Source organism: Gopherus evgoodei, chromosome 4 (genome assembly GCF_007399415.2).
Source record: "Gopherus evgoodei ecotype Sinaloan lineage chromosome 4, rGopEvg1_v1.p, whole genome shotgun sequence".
NCBI lineage: Eukaryota > Metazoa > Chordata > Testudines > Testudinidae > Gopherus > Gopherus evgoodei.
The window spans coordinates 78,484,467-78,500,407 of NC_044325.1; the positions used below are offsets into that span (position 1 = coordinate 78,484,467).

At 44.1% G+C, this 15,941-nt stretch overlaps 1 protein-coding gene across 3 annotated transcripts in view; it reads right to left on the bottom strand.

Moving 5' to 3' along the window:
* Positions 1 to 12,355, bottom strand: part of TSPAN18 (tetraspanin 18) — a 188,182-nt gene extending 175,827 nt beyond the window's left edge. For all 3 annotated transcript variants that reach the window (XM_030559983.1, XM_030559982.1, XM_030559984.1), the window contains exon 1: positions 12,199 to 12,355. The gene's annotated coding sequence lies outside the window, so the exon portion shown is untranslated. The remainder of the gene's footprint in view (positions 1 to 12,198) is intronic.
* Between the last annotated feature and the right edge of the window lie 3,586 nt (positions 12,356 to 15,941).

The following is a 15,941-nucleotide window of genomic DNA, read 5'->3' on the forward strand; positions in this document are numbered from 1 at the left end:
AATTCTGCATCAGATCTAAGATTTGAGTTTAGGTGCACCTGGCCCCCAGTCCAGAGGCCAGAACATGCATCTCACTACATGCTGAGAATACTGATCAGTGCTGAGAAAGGACTGGACTTTCAACCCCATTACCTTGTGTTCCTCATTTTATTTTTAATCTTCTATTAAACAGTAATTTAGGTAACAGGGCCTTTCCAGAGATGCACTATCTAGGCCCCCACACCTATTTCCATGGGATCTGAAGTCTCATGAGGTTCTGAGAGCCCTCTATTCCCCCCTAACTAATCAGGAATGACTCGGGCACTCAGCACCTAGCAGGATCAGGTCCTCAGACTCAAACATGTTCTATAAATTGTTCCCAAGCCTCCTCTCTCAAGTGTCCTTCGGTAGAGACTCAAATTCATCTCACTCCCTACTCTAACCTCACCTTCACGACCACCAAATACTGAAACCAGAAAACGATCCATTTTCACATGAAGATAATGGATGAAACACTGGCATGGCTCAAGAGTGACCTTGACACCATTTCAAGAATCTACGCACAGTTTTTTCATTGCCGTCTCCCTGATACAGGCTCAAGTTTTCAAAAGTAAGTGCGGATTTTTAGAATGCCCAACTCCAGACACCTTGGTTCTGATTTTCAGAGGTGAGGAGCCCCTGCAGCTCCCACTGACTTCAACGGGATGTATGCTTGCTCAGTGTTTCTCAAATCAGACCATAAGTGAGTTGAGAGCTAGAAGCAGATTTGGTACTCTTTGTCCCCAACACAAGACTGAGAGATGTGCCATCTAGCAGGCAAGCAAAAAATAATTTAAAAAACCCTCATGTTTTTTGCCGGAACACTTGTTACAGTTTAACATGGATACCACTGTGAGTGCCAGATTTCAAGAATAGGCAAGCTAATATTCTCTTCATTTAGTATGTTTTCTTTAAGAAATGCAGGCACTCTCATTTAGTACAATACCTAACTATCCTTCTAAAACTCCTTCTGCACTTAAACTGTCACACACGGAGTCTTTCATAAAAAAGTGAATATAGTAACTGTTTCCATAATAACTAAAAAAAGACCAACAGATTAAATTCAACAGATGAATCAGGGCCATAAAAACATATGTCTAGCAACATAACCAAAATCACCCTTCTTAACAACTTGGCATCATGCCACTTAAAAGCTGCTAGGTCTACAGTTTATGTACAGTTTAGTGAAAAGTGAAAGCACTGCAGAAATGGTCAGTGCCCCAGTTTAGACAGCTCTGTATTGTGTCAGAGGGACTGGGTAACAGGATTCCTGGGATCAGTGCCAGATTATGCCACTGAATCACAGTAAGCAAGTCAAATCACCTCTCTATGCTTCAGTTTATCCATCTTTAATAGGCATACAAAAAGGCTCTCCTATGTGGCAGGCACATTGTGAGACTTATTTCAAGCCGGGTATGAGCCTTGAGTGAAAACAGTTTTACAGTATAAGTGTTATTATTTCTGCCAATATAGCTTTCCACATTAAAGGGCCTGATCCAGCTCCTACTGGAATCAACAGAAAGTCATAAAGAGTTGGATTGGACATTAACATCACATAAGGTGGAGGAATACCAAGAAATTAATAATGAATGATTACAGAGGTGCATAGGGACCTCAGCTGAGATCAGAGGCCCATTGTGGTAGGCACTGTGCATACAGATAGTGAGAGACAGCCCCAGCCTAAAGAGTTTACACCCTAACTAGGGAAGACAGACAAAACACAGAGGGGGAAACAGAAACAGAGAGGTGAAGTGACTTGCCCAAGGTCATGCAGGAGGTCGGTGGCAAAGCCAGAAAGAGAACCCAGATTCTGAGTTCCAATTCAGTGTCTTATCCACTGGATCCTGCTGCCTTTAATATAAACTAACACTAGTTGGTTCATTGATAACAATATTCACTTTCCAAACATTGTACACATCATTCACAGTATCAGCCATGTTTCACTGAGTGGATATATTGCTGTAAACATTTAGTAAACAGCAGCTGGGTTGAGAAAATTGTACCAGTTCCAGCAAAACCAGATGACCCCATTCATTTATCAGGTTGCTGAGAACACCCATACTAGAGCATGTGAAATTGTAATAAATAGCAAATAAAGTAATTTCACCTGTTTCTGGAGCAGGTTGATAGCATGGAGGGTCCATGAAGTGATCTACTCATTCCAGTCCCTCTGAAGAAGTTTCTCAAGCAGAATTGAGGGAATCTAAGCAAAACTCCTTTCACCTCCCTGCTTATATGTCGTACTAAAAAACTCTATATTACCATGACCTGTAAGGACCCAATTATTTAACCACTGAAGTCAATGGCAAAATTGTCATTGACTTCACCTTAAGAACACTTTCTTTGCCATCATTATCCACATTCTAACTGAACCTAAATGTGGCAGTCATTCCAGAGGTGCCTCCTTCAAAGCCTGAACCAGGAGGTCCTCTCCCACACACTTTAAATGAAACATCCTTGCAATGTCCTCAGGTTACTCATGCCTCCACTTTTGAAGTGTGAGACAACATCACATGGTGTGCTTGCAGCACCCAATTGCCTGAAATTAGCACCATTTCTGTTTAAACACTGCAAAAGGAGTACTGTAAATTTCAAAGACATCCATAGTTAATCAGCAGGTGGCAAGGAAGCAGCAGTAAATTCCCCTTAAAAATCCGAGATTTCTAGCTTTATAAACTAGTATCCACTTCGTTGCATAGGTCTCGTCTGTGCAAGAAAGTTATACAGACTTCTCTAAATTGGTTTAGAAATGGATTTAGTTAAATCAGTGCAACTTCCTTGCAAGTAAGTCAGGGTAGGATCAGGTCCTTAAAAACTTAGTAAAATACATGCAACAAGGAATAGCCACTACAGTGCAGTGGTAGGAGAAAACAAATACTGCAAGGTGCTAAAGGCTCAACTCTTCAGGGCACTGAGTACCTACTCTGGGTCCCAAAAAGAAGATGAGTCACCATCGTGTTACCTGTTTTGATAGAAAAGGAACAGAGGCCAGGCCCATTGGCTTGGTGGGTTCCACCCCCCTTCACTTCTGCTTCATTCTGGGGACTGACCGCCCGCGGCCCCCCTAGCAGGTGGCAGGTGAGTCTTGGAGAAGGGGACTCCAGCAACCAGGGAGGTGGGGGGGGGCAAGTGAAGGGGGAGGGAGGGAGTGGGGGTGGGGCCTTGTGGGGAAGAAGCAGAGCAGGAGTGTCCAGTTTTCAGCAATTAAAAAATTGGCAACCCTAGTCTAAACAAGAGTTCAGATCACTCAACATTTTGCAAGTGATCTTCTGGATCTCAAAAGCTCAATGAGAACAAAAAGGAAGGCAGAAGAGGATATGTCACAGGTTTATGATGTGACTGGAATGCTGAGCTCTGCAGAGAATAAAAAAAGACAAAGCTGAATGCTTTGGTTTCTTTGCTGCAATATTGGCTATAAATGGGATGTAACTGACTATGAGAAAGCAAAGGGCTGGCCATGAGGAAAATTTCCTAGAACTAAGGTCACTATGCAAAAATGTGCTAATGGAAGGAGAGAAGTGGAGTCAATCAGACAAGACAAACACTTGGAGAAGTTTGGTAGGGAACAAACCTGATTGGAGAGAATGGAATAAACTGGATAGTCTGCAATGTCTTTTTCATCTCTACATTTGCTATTTAGAACTAAGAAAAAAATCAGGGAATGATTTTTAAGACAATCTTAATGTCTGTTTTTAACTGTTTCAATGATCTGAAACGCAAATAAAGAGTCCTACAAAAAGTGGAAACAAAGTCAATTACAAAGGATGAATATAAACAAATAACACAAGAATGCAGGGACAAAATTAGAAAGGTCAAGGCACAAAATGAGATTCAACTAGTTAGAGACATAAAGGGTAATAAGAAAACATTCTGCAAAAACATCAGAAGCAAAAGGAAGACCAAGGGAAGGGTAGGCCCATTACTCAATGTGGGGAAAAAAACAACAACAGAAAATGTGGAAAGTGCAGCAGTGCTAAATAACCTTTTTGTTTCAGTTTTCCCCCAGAAAGTTTAGTAGTGATTGGAATCTAACGTAGTGAATGCCAGTGAAAATGAGGTAGGATCAGAGGCTAAAATAAGGAAAGAACAAATTAAAAATTACTTTGACAAGTTAGATGTCTTCAAGTCACCATGGCCTGATTAAATACATCCTGGAATATTCAAGATGCTGACTGAGGAGATATCTGAGCTATTAGCGATTATCTTTGAAAAGTCATGAAAAATTAAGAGATTCCAGAGGACTGGAAAAGGGTAAATATAGTGCCCATTTATAAAAAGGGAAATAAGAAGAACCCAGGGAATTACAGACCAGTCTTCTTAGCTTCAGTAACTGGAAAGATAATGAAGCAAATAATTAAGCAATCAATTTTCAGTTACCTAGAAGATAATGTGATAAATAACAGCATGGATTTGTCAAGAAAAAATTGTGTCAAACCAGTCTAATAGCTTTCTTTGGCAGGGTAACAAGCCCTGTGGATATGGGGGAAGCAGTAGATGTGGTATATCTTGGCTTTAGTAAGACTTTTGATACTGACTCCCATGACCGCCTCCAACAAACTAGGGAAATACAACCTAGATGGAACTACTACAAAGTGAGTACGTAACTAGTTGGAAAACCATTCCCAGAGGGTAGTTATTAGTGGTTCCCAGTCAAGCTCAAAGGACATATTGAGTGGAGTCCTGAAGGGATCAGTTCTGGGTCTGGTTCTGTTCAATATCTTCGTCAATGATTTAGATAAAGGCATATAAGAATACACTTATACAATTTGCAAATAATACCAAGCTGGGAGGGGTTGCAAGTGCTTTGGAGCAGTGGCTCTCAACCTTTCCAGACTGCTGTACCCCTTTCAGGAAACTGATTTGTCTTGTGCACCCCCATGTTTTACCTCACAAAAAAATTACTTGCTTACAAAATCAAACATAAAAATGCAAAAGTGTCACAGCACACAGTTATTGAAAAATTGCTTATTTTCTCATTTTACCATATAATTATAAAATAAATCAATTGGAATATAAATATTGTATTTACATTTCAGTGTATATTATATAGAGCAGTATAAACAAGTCACTGTGTGAAATTTTAATTTGTACTGACTTCGCTAGTTCTTGTTGCCAGTTGTAAAACTAGGCAAATATCTAGATAAGTTGATGTACCCTTTGGGAGATCTCTGTGTACTCCTGGCTGAGAATCACTGAGGATTAAAATTCAAAATAATCTGGATAAACTGGAGAAATGGCCTGAAGTAAATAGGATGAAATGCAATAAGGACAAATGCAAAGTACTCCACTTAGGAAGGAACAATCAGTTGCACACAAACAAAATGGGAAATGATTGCCTAGGAGGAGTACTGCAGAAAAGGGTCCGGAAGTCAAAGTGGATCACAAGTTAAATACGAGTCAACAGTGTAACATCATTGCAAAAAAAAAAAAAAGCAAACATCATTCCAGGGTGTATAAGCAGGAGTGTTATAAGCAAGACACTAGAAGTAATTCTTCCTCTCTGCTCAGCACTGGTTAGGCCTCAGCTGGAGTATTGTGTCCAGTTATGGGCACCACATTTCAGGAAAGATGTAGAAAAAATGGAGAAAGTCTAGAGAAGAGCAACAAAAATTATTAAAGGTCTAGAAAACATGACCTGTGATGGAAGATTGAAATTTTGGATTGGATTTGGGTAGTCTGGAATAGAGAATACTGAAAGTGGACACAATAATAGTTTTCAAGTACATAAAAGGTTGTTACAAGGAGGAGGAAGAAAAATTGTTCTCCTTAACCTCTGAGAATAGGACAAGAAGCAATTGGCTTAAATTGCAGCATTCCTTATTGCGGTTAAGCGGCAGCCAGCACAGCCCAAGGGCCACGCTGCTTCCTGCAGCTCTTATTGGCTGGGAATGGAGAACTGCGGCCACAGGGCCGGCTTCAGGAACTGCGGGGCCCAATTTGAATACCCAGCGGCGGTCCGGGTCTTTGGCCACACTTTGGCGGCGGGGGATCCTTCACTCGCTCTGGGTGTTCAGCCGCCAGGTGAGTAAAAAAAATGTAAAAGGTGCCTAAGGTGCAGGGAGGGCTCTCTTAGGCACAGGGCCTGATTCCAGGGAATCAGCCTAAAGCCGGCCCTGCGTGGCCAGTGAGAGCTGCTATCAGCCTAACCTGCAGACGCTGCATGTAAACAAACTGTCCCAGCGGATTTCCCTGATGGGCTGCGTGCCAAAGGTTGCTGATCCCTGGTCTAGATAATACTTAGTCGTGCCATGAGTGCAGAAGACTGCTCTAGATAACCTCTCGAGGTCCCTTCCAGCCATATGATTCTCTGATTGTCATAAAAGTTAGGTTTATGCATTTGGACACAATTATGGATTCAAACAGGTAACTATGCATGCAGATAGCTAACTAGACACTCATGGGTGCAAATATTCAATCTGCATTCAGTCATACTGTGAATGCAAGGCAGTGATGTACGTTGCACATCCAACTGCTTGTGTGTGTTTGTTGTGTTGTTTTTTGGTGATGGTTGTTTTTTTAAATCCTCAGTCCCTAAAATGAAAAGCTCAGCTTCCCCAATGGTTTTCAATTCCTGCTAGTCACTTGTGATGTATGTGTCTCAGGCCATCAGCCCTCTGATGTGCCCCCATTTGGAAAATGTCTAGGACAATGACGTATGAGGAAAACAAAGGAGTCCAGAAGCTCTAGGAAACATTCTCTCTGCCTCATTCCTCATTCTTAGTACAAACTAACTTTACCAATAAATCTACCTGTATTTCAGACATTTCTTCTCAATCTGAAACTACATCTGGATGCCCTATTCACAGTGGACAAGCACTGGCAGACAGAGAAAGAGACCCGCATAAGAGAACAAGGAGATATTATTTGTCAGGAGAAATCCATAAAAATTGAGGGGTCAGCTTTCAGATGGCATTTGCTGAAATCCCCAAACTAAGAGCTTCATGAGGAACCATCCAGGATTAGCATAGAGTGCAGCCCCTCATCTTTAATATGGAGGTGCAGCCTGTATCTGCAAGGTCCAAGTGGACCTTAGGCCCGTATGCTCTCTGGGCAGGCTATGAGCTACATGCAAGGTATGGTAAACTGCACTGCATTATAGAACTCCGGGGCAATACTTGGGCCATCCATCCATCCATGTACTTACAAGTCTCTCATCTCTGTAATATCTGAACATCCTCTTTCTAGCCTTCCCTGAGGTAAGAGCTATGGCCCTACATCTACAGTAGCTGATGATCACAAAGCAGTTGTGCCTGTTTTCCTAGGGCAGGTTGAGAAAAGACAGAACTAGAGGTAATTAAATAAAACAGAGGAACTAGATTATTTATTTTGAAGTAAAATGTGTCTTCTAGGAAGAAAGTCCTTTATTTGGGCAAATCTGTAAACTGTTTATCAGCTTAAACTCATTATCTTTCCATATGGTTTTAGCACTGTGGTCTTAAAAAAAACAAAACGAAACCAAAAAACGGGTATACACTAGCTGATGAAATGTCATCTGCTAGCATTTTTTTCAATGACATCAAATTAGGAACCTAGCCACAAGTGAAGGGGTACCATAAGGAAAGTCATAATATTTTAATTATGGAAGGATCCTACATAAGGCAGTGAGGAGGAGGGGGAAGAAAGGTGAAGGAAAAGCAAATTCATTCACAAAAAACAGAAAACAATTTAACTCACTTTTCCATCTCTCGTATTTATTTATTTTTTGACAAGAGACTTCAAAATGTGTAAGAGAAGGCAAGGCTACCGATAATAAATGCACATCTAAGTATGGCACAGCTGTGCTTCAAACACTTACAGTACTCAACTTCAGATATATTAACTTAAGATAAAAGGGTGCTAGGATGAAAAATACTAACTCTGACAGCAGTAAGGACCCTGTAGCTTGTTCAGCCATAGCTCTGATAGAAATCCAAGATGCCAGCCCGTTCTGATGCGTGAAGTGCAGCAAGTTGGCAAGCCTGAATGATGAAACTAGGTTACAGAAACACAAAATCAGCCACCATCATCTGTTAAAGCGACTAGCTCCATAAAATAAGGCAATTTTAAACCCTTCTCACTCCTCTATTGACATGCTATAGTTGAACATAAGCTAAAGTTATTGATTCTTCACAGTCACTATTAAGCCGGACCAAAGGTTCAACAAAGGACATTAAACTTAACTATCTGAACTGTCAACTTGGCTACTCCAAAGAGTAAGAAATTGAAGTCACAGTAACAAATGTTGCTCTCGTTTTATGAACTGCACTGTTATGCTTGCTTACAAATATTGCTTCTGTTCTTAAAAACCAACCTAAAAGGCTGCATGTATGAAATAACGATTTGAATGAAACACCACACACACCTTGGCAAAGGAATTAAAGACAGCTCAGCATTTTCATAAGCACACGATTCCTGTTTTCCTTTCCCCACAGCTCCACCTCAAAAAAGATAATACAATTCAACTAGCCAAAAATGAGATCATCTAAGGACAGAGTTATTAGATGCTTTCAGCATAGAAAAAAAATGCAAACTCCCAGATCATACTCCTCCTTCCTGAAAAAAATCATCAGCCCCCTATTATCTCCCACTTTGGAAAATTAAGTTGCAGTGGATCTGTTTGAGGTTTTTTGGGAAGAGGAGAGTTTGTGGTCTTCCCATGATATTTTACTCTCACAAAGCTAGAAAATAAAGACCTTTTCTGTAAATCACAAAGGAAAAACTGGACTCTCTCATCTGAATCCATTCTATCCAGGTATCATTTCATGAATCTCCTGCAAGTACTTGCTATGCAAACAGAAATCCAATTCAAATAAACTTTTAAAGGCCCAGTGCTGCTCCCACTGATTTGTACAGGAATGGGCCTCAAAAATGCATATTTTGTTTGAATCTGTACTTTCAGGGGTTATTTTTCCTCAGGTAATTGACGACAGTGGCTAACTTGGTAACATATACATAGCACAGAGCTCACGCTGCTAGATGATTCACTGCCTAGGGTCCCCTTTGCAGAAAATGTGGGACGGTCAACAGAAATTATAACTGGGCTTTGCTGGCAGTTTGGAATTTCTTGGAGAAATTAAAACAAATCTTTCTTTCCTTTTCCCACCCTCCTATCTATTAAAAATAAAAAAAATAATTTTCTGGCAAATTGTCTTCTACAGTACTCCAGTAGCATCCAACAAAAATACAACATTGGCAGCTATAAACAACAGAAATATTAACTGCCTTTAAGGGTTTGTCACACATTTAAATAATTTTATCAACTGTGCAAAAGTACTCCAGAGAAAGAAGCAGCTGTGAGAATAATATATGTTTAAAAATAAAGAATAAAGCAAATACCTACTTGTTCTAATGCTAGATTTTTTCAGTCTCATAATTTGTATACTTCTAGGGAAAAGAAAGAAAAACTTTGTTTTCTTCTGAAAATGTTAAATGACCGCTTAACCAGAAAAGACTGTAAAATACATTGCGCCACATTCTGTTACACTGGTATAAAACTATAATAATTCCACTCACTTCAGTGAATTTACCCTGGATTTATATTGGTGAAATTGAGCTCAGAATCTGGCATTACCTAGCACTCAGAATTATCTGACAAGCCACTTGACATTCTATAATACACTTCCATTGAGCCTCCTTGGTAGTTACTGACTATTAAGAGAAATAAGTTGCTAGAGAATTCATTCCATTAATACTACTATGTGTTTAAATGTTCTCTTATGCTATAAATATATGCAATATACTGTTACATCTCACTAATGACTGGGGAAAGCACTGCAAAGGACTAAATTGTTATTAATTACTAAGCAAGCAACATTTAAAAAGCAAGGATGATGCATCACAAAATGTCAGTTCATTTATTGTGGCAACTGTAGTTAACTTTTTTTGTGATAAAACTTCATACTATAGTAGCAAATACCCTGCTGTGCATACTGATCACATCAGACTTCACTGAAAGAATTCTTTCTGCAATTAGATATTAGATTTTCTTTTTTTGAAAGGCTGCCTTTAAATTATATTTGAGGATTAGCAAAATTTGAATTAAACAGTTCCTACTGTACCGAAGTCAGAAATCTGGGCAACACTGGCACTTGGATCATCAGAAACTTCATGTGTTAGCATGACCAGAAATATATGAATAAGTAACAGAATGTTCCAATCTCTTTGTAACTCTTGAGAGAAAAACAGGTTCAGCAATTCTGCTGGAAGTAACAGGATTCACGAAGCAAAAAGCACACAGAGATGATAAAGGTAGCAACCTGTGCCCATACCCAGCTTGAAGAACAGACAATAGAGCCAAATTCAGCTAATGTGAACGTGGCCCTGCCTGTCTTGGTACACAAGAGTTCCCCCATCGGGAACCTGAGCTTGGAAAGAGGTGTTACTATCAGACATGGGAAGGAAACAGATGGGCAACTGCAAGGTAGACACCTCTGGTCCTTCAACCTCAGGAAACTTACAAGCCCCTGCAACCCAGCATCCAACGCACAGGCACCTTCTTCTCTCTCCTCTACCGGAGCAAAGGGGGCCATGAGCCGAAGGAACACCCTACCTCACCCGCCTCTGGCGAAAAGGAGACAGCACATCGCTGCAGTCTGCCTTTCCTGGTTCCTCTCACCCAGCCCAGGCGGTAGCCACCCGAGTGACCCTAGGGCAACCTCCTTCCCAGCTGGGGTTGGATTTGTTCCCTTGTCCCGAGGCAAAAAGGCGGCGCGGGGAGGTACAAAGGAAACACTGGAAACGGCCGAGACAGCAGCATCCCTGGGCTGGGGTTAATGGAGCAGCAAGCCGCGAGGGGAGAGGAACGTATTGAATGAGAAAGGACCTCAGCGAGGGACGAAGGGCGCCCCAGTGTGCGATGCAGCAGCCCTAGCGTCTGTTGACTGGAGCAGGACCCCGGGAACGGTGGGCGTGAACTGGGGCAGGACGGAGGGAAGGAGAGGCGCTCGGGGGTGTGACTGGGGCACGACTGGGGGAGGGGGCGGAGAGCCGGGCTGGGGGGAAGCCGTGCTGTGACTACGGCAGGACGGGGGGAATGGAGGGGGGAATAGAGGCAGGCCTGGGTGGGGGGAGATGCCGGCTCAGGGGGTGTGGGGTGACTGAGGCAGGCCGGGGGCCGCACTGTGAATGGGGCAGGACAGAGGGTGGTGGAGGGGGTGATAGAGGCGGGGGCGGGGAAAGCCGCGCTCTGGGGTGACTAGTACAGGCCGGAGGGTGATACGGACAGGACGGGGGTTCTCCGGGGGTGTGAGGTGACTAGGGCAGATGGGGTGTGTGTGGGGGGGTGATACGGACAGGACGGGGGGGCTCTGGGGGTGTGAGGTGACTAGGGCAGATGGGGTGTGGGGGGGTGTGATACGGACAGGACGGGGGGGCTCTGGGGGTGTGAGGTGACTAGGGCAGACCGGGGTGTGTGTGTGTGTGGAGGTGTGATACGGACAGGAAGGGGGGGCTCTGGGGGTGTGAGGTGACTAGGGCAGACCGGGGTGTGTGTGTGTGGGGGGGGGTGATACGGACAGGACGGGGGGGCTCTGGGGGTGTGAGGTGACTAGGGCAGACCGGGGTGTGTGCGTGTGTGTGGGGGGGGTGATACGGACAGGACGGGGGGGCTTTGGGGGTGTGAGGTGACTAGGGCAGACGGGATGTGGGGGGGTGATACGGACAGGACGGGGGGGCTCTGGGGGTGTGAGGTGACTAGGGCAGACGGGGTGTGTGTGTGGGGGGGTGATACGGACAGGACGGGGGGGCTTTGGGGGTGTGAGGTGACTAGGGCAGACGGGGTGTGGGGGGGTGATACGGACAGGACGGGGGGCTCTGGGGGTGTGAGGTGACTAGGGCAGACGGGGTGTGTGTGTGGGGGGGTGATACGGACAGGACGGGGGGGCTTTGGGGGTGTGAGGTGACTAGGGCAGACGGGGTGTGTCTGTGGGGGGGTGATATGGACAGGACGGGGGGGGGCGCTCCGGGGTGACTAGGGCAGGACACAGTGTGGGGGGGCGAGGGTGATACGGGGGGGCTCCGGGGTGTGGGTTGTAGGGCATTACTGTGGGGGGTGATATGGACAGGACGTGGGGGGGGCGCTCCGGGGGTGTGAGGTGACTAGGGCAGACCGGGGTGTGGCGGGGTAATACGGACAGGACGGGGGGCTGCGGGGGTCACATCCCGGGGCCCGGGCAGGACCGTGCGAACCGGGGCCGCCCTTACCGTCCGGCAGCCGAGACAACTTTCCGAAGAGCTGGAGGCGGCGCTTCTCCACAGGCGAGGGCTGCGGCGGCGGCCGGCTCACAAGTTGCAGCTGGGGCTGTCCGGAGGCGCTGGGCTCCGGCCGCCCGGGCTGCTGCAGGAAGCGCCTCTGGGCTCCGTTCAGTTGCAGCCGCTCGGCTTTGACTCGCTGTGCGGATCCCGTGCCCAGCAACCTGGGAGAGCTGGAGTCGCCAGCTGCAGCCAGCTCCACCTCCCCGCCAGAGCCCCCTCCCCTCCGCTTCCCGGCTCTCTTTCTTCTTCCCTTCATCGCATTGTTCCCTAAGCCCCGCGCTGTGTAGCCACGTCTCTCACCTTCTCCTTGGATTCGTTATTCCTTCACTTTCCTGCTCGCTGTTTCGCCTCCCTCCAGTGACCTCCTAAGTTTCTTTTCTTCTCCGCTCTCAAGTTTTTCTACCCCTCCCTCCCGAGAACTTTATCGAGGTCCACCCAACCCACCTGTCTGCAGGGTCCCAACTTCAGGGTAAATTAAGGCTACTCCCCACTCCAGAATCCCAACAGGGAAAATGTGGTGAGCATATCTTGGGATAGGGCATCAGGTTCACCCAACCGGCTTTACTGAAGCTCCAGTCTCCTTTCTTCGGATACACACCTTGGGGTATGAAGGACTGCCACAAAAGTGGGAGGAGAAAGCATCCTAAGCGATTAATTCCATCCCTGATGTAACTGCCCCTGAAGTCAGTTAAGTTACACTAGGTAACTCACTGGTGCTGGAACCCAATGCTGATTGTGCATATATTAGCACTCTGCTTATAGGCATTTGTAGCATCATGTTCCCTATTGGTCCATAAAATCCTGTTACATCATAAAACAACATGCCATGCAGCTTGTGAGCCCAACCCAAAGGTAAGAGTAATGAGATTATAAATTAGGGATCAGCAAGTGGGTTGCTGTAATTCCAGAGATGGTACAGATAGCAGGGGTGTAGCAGGATTTCTTATCTCAGCACACTATGACAGGCTTCCTTCACTCCAACATCTATCATTCATTTTTTGGTTTACAGTAGATGGCAGAAGTGCCTATCAGGGGTCCCATTGTGGTTGGTACTATCCCCACATAAAATAAGACAGATACTGGTCCAAAGAATTTGCAATATGAATTCCTGATCCTCCACATTGTCTGATACAGGCAAGCCCCCGTGTTCACATGGAACCCCATTTACTTCCATAGGTCTCCATACAGGCAAGGGGGTCCAGGCTCTCAGAACTAAGAGGGACAAGACGCAATAGGAAAGCGTAAGAACACAACGGAGAGGGAATAGGAAGACAAGTACATCTGGAACACATCACCATATATATGTGTAGAATGTGGAAGCTTCACAGGTTACTGGGAGTTTTTTATGTTGTCTTTTTTCTAATATACACACACCATTTAACAAATATGGCCCCCAAATCTACTGCTGGCTAATTGCAAAGCAAGACTACAAAACTGCATCATCAGTACTTTTTGCTTTTCTCTTTATTATACTTATCTTGGTTCTATCACATTATTTCAAGAATCCCACATTTTCTAATACTTTGCCATGTGGTTTTCCATTTGTATTTTGCGGTGACACAAACACACTGTCCACTCTTTGTGGTCTGGAGGAATGGGGCATATGTTAGACACAGGATAACAGCTTCATTCCTCAGTTGCTTCCGTTACCCAAGGTGCCATCTTGTAGTTTTCCAGGAGGAGAGTTTGTACTACAGAGCATGGATCTTTCGGTCCAAGATTATATTCAAGTTCTCCCCACTATGTCCTCATTTTAAACAGTTCCACTTTATGTAGACAATCTTCCCTTCTTTAGGGAGGTCCTCAGCACATTGCAGCACATCCTACTGACATCATATTTCGGAAATTACTTTGGAAAAGTGTATAAAAAAATAAGCAGATGCTGGATTTGTATCCTGATTCTGGGAGCCCCATTATTCAAATGCACTAACTTAAATGTAACCTCAGTTTTCAGAATCTTGTATGTACTCACATAGACATAATGACCCTTGTACCATACAATTTGGGGGGCCATTACTGAAACATAAGCTCCCAGAGTTTAGAGACTTGAAAATGTTTCCTCTGTCCTAAAGTTATTGGTTGTGATTCCAGTTAGGGCTGAGCTGCGTTTTCCACTTAAAGCAGGGTTTCAGCCTCTGTTATGTATGAAGAATACAATGCATCCTCTGCAGGTTTAAACAAAACCCATTTTACTAGGTATAATTAAATATGCATCAGGGACATTTTGCCTGTTTTTGTTATTACAAAGGTAGGTGATTTATCAGCCATCTAAAATCTCGCACAAGGAAATAAAGTTGGATGGTTTTGAATCCATCCGGGCACAAATCATTCCGCCAGCCTTCTCAAGGCTACCGCAATCTGATCAAAAGCTCTTGAAGTGTGTAGAGCCACAGTGCTCCCAGTAATGTGAATGATCTCCTTCTCCCACAACACTCCACTATAGAGCAGATTATCTGTTCTGAATAACCTCTTCATTGTCCAGCTGATTAATTTAAATTTTTCAAACAAATTGCAATGGTTGGACTCCAGAAATAAAATGGACAGATTCATCTGGGTAACTCCATTGACTTCAGTGGTGTTAAAGGAGGACTGAATTTGATCTCATGTGTAAATCAGAGCTCACAAACCACTTCCTGTGTGTGCTTCATGTCAATTTCCTACTTCTCACATCTCACCTTCTCCTCTGCCTCTTTTCCCTATTTTTATTCCCCCACTTGTCTCCCCCCTCTACTTCTTTCTGCCCCTTGTCTCCCCCACTTCCTGTGCCTCCAGGCTTCTCTCTCTTTCTCGCCTCCTATTTCCTCTCATTATTTCCACAGTCTTCTCTAACTTGCATTAAAAGCATGAGAAGAAAAGACCCAACTCCAGTCCAGTTTGTTTGTGGTTCCAAGTACTGACTGTGTACTGAGCACAGCTCAATGCCTCTAGGCCGATAAGCAGAAGGAAGCAGCCAGGCTTCTGCTTGCGGAAACTTGACTATTAGTCTTTTGTCCAGACTGCTCCTGGAACTTGCTTCAGCTACCTTGCTCAGTGGTATTGAACATTATTCATAACTGTATCTTGAGTTTATATGACACTTTAGAGAATATACAACAAACAAAATCTCTGCCTCAAAGAGCTTCCCACAGACTTTTCAGATTTGATCCTGTAAAGTTGGACACCTAAATAAGTGACCTGATTTTCCAAGGTGGGGAGTCCCTGCAGCTCTGATAGAAGCTACATCAATCACTATTGTAGATCATTTACCATCACTCTGCTTTCCCAGGGCCTCTCCTGTCAGGCCCTGGGAAAGTGACACAAGGGACAGATGATATACCAGTAGCAGGGGATTTGTTCAGACGTCATCATTAAATTCATAATTAAAATTCTGCCAGTGTGTGTTCCATCCCTTGCTCTGTTTCCCCAGGGTCAGATGGAGCGACTCTGAAGCTGGAAAACTCATAGCCTTTGTTAATTTTTTGTCTATGGCATAATTCCTATTTTTACTTCTGAAGACAATTGACTCTATGAAGAATACTCAGATACAAACAGACATTACAGTTTTGCTAAACAAGTTTCTTCCTCCCCTTCCTTCCCACTCTTTTTGAAGCTGTGATATGAAACAGAAGAACTCCCAGGAACCCCTAGAACCAAAACTCCAGAAACAAGGACTGAATGATCCTTGGACTCAGCTCAGAAGAAGAAAAGTCTTA